Below are 4,789 nucleotides of genomic sequence, written 5' to 3'. Positions count from 1 at the left end.
GTTGTGTGTTATGATTTTGTGTTCAATTAAAAAGCAAAATCCAAAAATCGGCTAGACTTATTTCTAGCCGATTCTTGATTTTTTCAAAAATATTTTTCTTTGTTCTGATTTTTTTTTTGTCCAGCATGTGTATTGAGTTGTTTTGCTGAAAATCCCATTTTAAAAGTTTATTTGAATTCATTTTATTTGTGGGTTTTGCTTGTCTTGTTTTGATTTTATTTTTGAAAAAGAAAAGAAAAAATCGGCTAGGATTATTCTAGCCGATCTTTGTATTTTTGTTAAATGTATGTGTTGATGTTGGTAAACCGTGTAGTTGCTGTGTGTTTTGGGTGTTAACAGTAGTATATAGTCGTGTTAGTTCATTTCATTCGTTTAGGCTAGTTCTAAATAATCGTTTTTAGCATTTTTTGTTTTTATGTTTTGAGTCTATTGAAGAAAATTACAAAAAAAAATCAAGTTTTCTTTTCTTCATGTTTTTAATTCCAGCATAGTGCTGTTCTTGTTAGCATTTGTGTAATTAGGAGTCCTTTTTATTATTTTCTAATTTAGTTTTATCAAAATAGTGGTTATTTAGTTTTATTGCTTTTTGTTAATTTATATTTTTATTTTTTTTATTTTCGTGTGGATCTTCTTCTTCCCCAAGGTGGGGCGGCAGCCATTAGAGCTCCTATTGAGCTCTAGGTCGATTTTTTTAGAAAGTCTTAATTGCCATTAGTTGAGTTAGGAAGGTGTCTAGGTTCAATGTATTAGGGTTTTATCTCATAGCCGTTTTTAGTAGTCATTTAAGTAGGTTTTGGTAATTAGGGCAGCATTTAAGTTTGGAAAATCATGTTTTTCAATTTGGCCTTTTCATTACCTAGGTGAGTCTTAAATTCTTTGGTTATAGAGTCTTAAATTAGGGGTGTCGAATTTTAGGAAGGAGGTCAATTAAGGTATTGAAGTTGGGAAAAGCTTTTGGAAAGAGGAAATTCTTCAAAAATCGTGTGATGTATTTAAAGAAGATTTAAATTTTTGAATGGGCATTAAAGAAGGAGTTACTCCTTAACTTTGGAAAGTGTTTTTGGAATTAAACAAAAATTCCAATCTAGGTTCCACGATTTCCATAGAGCATTAAAGGCAATTCAATTCTATTTTGAAAAGCAAAACTTGGGGATTTCTGGATTGGACTTTTTGTTTTCCAAAGAGGCCTTTAAAAGCAAGTAAGGAAAGTAACTCCCTCATTAAGTGGGACGGTTTTTGAGAATCCAATTTATTTTAAAGTTTGAGCAGTTACCATTATTACTTTATTTTCCCAACTTTCTGCATTAAAATCATGAACTTTGGATTAATTGTATGTTAATTAAGAGGTTGCTACTTTAATCGACCCCAGTTAATTGAGGCAAACCCTAGTCTAAACCCACTTGAGTCTAGTCAAGACCACACCTAGGTCGAGTCAACCTTAGTCCACCTATTGAAACCTACCCTAACCGAGTTAACCTAGTTGACTTAGTTAGGTGTGCCTTGTGTCCAAGTCAACTTGAACCCTAGCCCAAGTCAAACACAACTCGATCCTAGTCAAACCTAAGTCGGGTCAAACTTAGTTGAGTTAATTCAACTCGAACCTAGTTGACTAAGTCAACCCTAAACCGAGTCCAAGACCTAGACCTAACCCTAACCAAGTCTAGCCAAGTCAACCTAACCTAGCCTAAGTCAAAGTCAAGACAAACCCGAGGTCGATTCAACCTTAACCCAGTCAACCCAACCTAAGTTTAGGTCAACTGAGCCACCTAAATAAAGCTGACCCTAGTTGACTAAGTAAACCCCAAAACCAAACCCAACTAGTTCGGCCAAACCTAGCCGAGCCCACACTAGTCTGAGTCGAGTCAAACATAGCTCGAGTCTACCCAAGTTAACCCCACCTTAGCTAAGGCTAAACCGAGTCCATTGAAGTCAACCGACCCTAGTCCTAGTCGAACCCGTGTCCTATTGTTCCATTTTAGTCCCATATATTTTTTTTTTTTTACTTATAGCGATTTTAGAGTAGCTAATGTAGTTATTTCTTTAATTGTTTAGCCAAAATTTATAATTGTTGATTTGATGGGTGTTTGTTAGTTTATCGTTTGTTGATTAGTTAGTTAGTATAGTGTAGTTAGTTTATAGTTGGTACATCATTTAGTCATATATTTAACTATATTATTTAGTGTTCCGATTGTAATTGCATTAGTATTTCATTTTGTGCATAGTCATAACATGCATGTCATACTTCGTGTAGAGTTCATTTAGCTTTATTATAGTTAGCATCTGCATAAAATCAGTTATATAGAATTAATTAAGTTTGTATTGCATGTAGATTACATTCTTAGTGGGTAAAATAGTTCACATAGTGAATAGTGCACTCAAATAAAAACCAGATTTTTGCCCTGTCGCACCAGCATTATTTTCTGTGCAAAAATTCAGTGTTTTCCAAAAAATTTTATTCTATTCACTTGATTGACGTGTTATTTGACTGCAGACCAAATTTCAGCTCATTCGGAGTTGATTTGGTCTGATTTTTAAGCGTTTTGCGAAAACCGCTTTTTCTGGATTTCAAATTACAGGACTTTCGATATCCTGATTTTTCCCAGATTTGAAACGCTTATATCTGGAGTTCCAGATACTGTTTTTCAATTCTTTAAAAAGTGTCAGTTTGTTTAATCTGTCAGTTGCAGAACAGAACAAATTTCGAGAAAATCGAACCTCGTTTGCTCTATCAAACAGTGGATTTCCGATAACCTGTCAGAATGCTATTTTACACTAGTTAGGGGCAGTTTCGTAATTTTCTTAGTTTCGGCATTTTAGACTTGTTTTCAGTAGTTTCTGCATTTTAGGAGTTGCATAATCATCATACAGCATTAGTAGAATTAATTTGGTTAATTTTAGAATTAATTTAGTATTTTATTTAATTTTTGTTTGATAAGTAGTATTTGTTTTATTATTTTCGTAAAATTAGAATTAGTTTTAGTTATTGTTTGCATTGTTAGAATAGAATACTAACTTTGTATTTTTCTGCATTTTTAGGTTGAAAAGCATATTTAGTTTCCAGGGTTATTGTCCAAGTGCGAAGATTCTCTAATTGGTGAAAAGACGGAAATACCCTTGGTGTGGAGCAGAAGACTGAGTGTTTTTTTTTTACTTTCATTTTAGTGATTAATTGTAGTTGTATTAACTTTAAAATTGTAGATTGATATTTGTAATTAATAAATCAAATTTTCTAGACATATCGTGATTAATTCCTGTTCCCTGAGGATTCGACCCGTACTTACCACTTTGTGGAAAGTCGGTTTTTATATTTTTGGTTGATGATTTTCCAAAGTTTTATTCAAAATAATTGTTCTAAAAAGATCATTTCAAAATATCAACCAAATTTTGGCGCCGTTGCCGGGGAACGGCGAATTAATTACTTTATTTCTTAGAGTTTGATTTATTAATTTGTTTTAGTTAGTTAATTAGTTGTTTTATTTTTAGTTAGTAGGATTAGTAAGTGAATATAGGATTAACATAGTTAGTAAATATAGGATTCACGTTCTGTTCTTTCTAGGATTCACTTGAAATTCATTCTGCAAGGAGCGATTAGACAGGTGGGTTTTGGAAAAACTTAGTTTGTGATTTTCTTATTTATCTTTTCAGTACTTTAGAGTAGTTTAATTTGTTATTTCATTTACTTAGTTAGATCATTCTGACATAATTAGTTTAGCATATTTGTTTAGTAATTGTCTATTTTGTGTTATTTACATTTTAGTACCTGTGTTAGTTTATTTTTTTTTATTTTTTTTTTAGATTTAGGTCGTTCGCTTACATCTGGTCTTAGTACCAGTGTATGCAGGGGCGACGAGGTCTAGGAACCCCATTACACCCATTTGTTGACAACCCAGAGAGAATTTTACATTCTCATCGAAGTTCGGCAACAATGGCTGACATGGATCCTCCACCTCCACCTCCAGTTCATTCACGTCCTCTGCGGGAATACTTCATTCCCACAGACTATGTTCAGGCATCCTGCATTCGGAGACCCGATGTAGGAGCGCCGCATTATGAGATTAAGGCCAGCATTATTCAGATGCTTCCATCCTTTTATGGCCTTAGTCATGAGGATCCTTACTGACATTTAGATGAATTCCTCGAAATCTGTTCTACTGTTAAGATACAGAATTTTGATGATGATGCTTTGAGGTTGACTCTATTCCCCTTTTCATTGAAGGACAAAGCCAATTATTGGCTAAAATCCTTAGATTCTGTAGAAATAGAGTCATGGGATCAATTGCAACAGGAGTTTCTTCGGAAATATTTTCCCATTGGTTGTACGAACCAATATCGTAGAGCCATCACTAGCTTTTCAGAGCTAGATGGTGAGCGCTTTCATGAGACCTGGGAGAGAATGAAGGATCTCCTCAGGAAATGTCCCCATCATCAGGTGTCGAAATGGCAACTGGTGCAGAGCTTCTATGATGGATTGTCTGACAAGAATCGTCAGATGATCGACTCTTCATGTGGAGGGACATTCATGCTGAAGAGCGAGGACGAAGCATGAAGGCTATTTGATACATTGGCCGAGAATTCACTCCACCATGCTTCGAGCTCTAATTCGGATAGAGCCACACCCAACATTCAGAAGAAAGCTGGTGTTCTTGAGATTGGTCCATCTACTGCACTACAGTGCAAGGTAGACATGATTGCTCAGAAGCTGGACCAACTTCTCTCAGGACCATCCACTACACAGCAGGTGTGTACTCTTTGTGCCAGTCCGGCACACGAGATCACTGAGTGCCCTTCG

At 35.0% G+C, this 4,789-nt stretch overlaps 1 non-coding gene across 1 annotated transcript; it reads right to left on the bottom strand.

Moving 5' to 3' along the window:
- Positions 1-4,328: 4,328 nt before the first annotated feature.
- Positions 4,329-4,431, bottom strand: LOC149832388 (small nucleolar RNA R71). The gene has a single exon (XR_016433449.1). It is a non-coding gene; the product is annotated as a small nucleolar RNA R71 (small nucleolar RNA).
- Between the last annotated feature and the right edge of the window lie 358 nt (positions 4,432-4,789).

Source organism: Nuphar pumila, chromosome 7, assembly GCF_984573655.1.
Source record: "Nuphar pumila chromosome 7, dmNupPumi1.hap1.1, whole genome shotgun sequence".
NCBI lineage: Eukaryota > Viridiplantae > Streptophyta > Magnoliopsida > Nymphaeales > Nymphaeaceae > Nuphar > Nuphar pumila.
The sequence above is the reverse complement of the archived record's forward strand: the minus strand, read 5'-3'. Positions and strand labels throughout refer to the sequence as shown.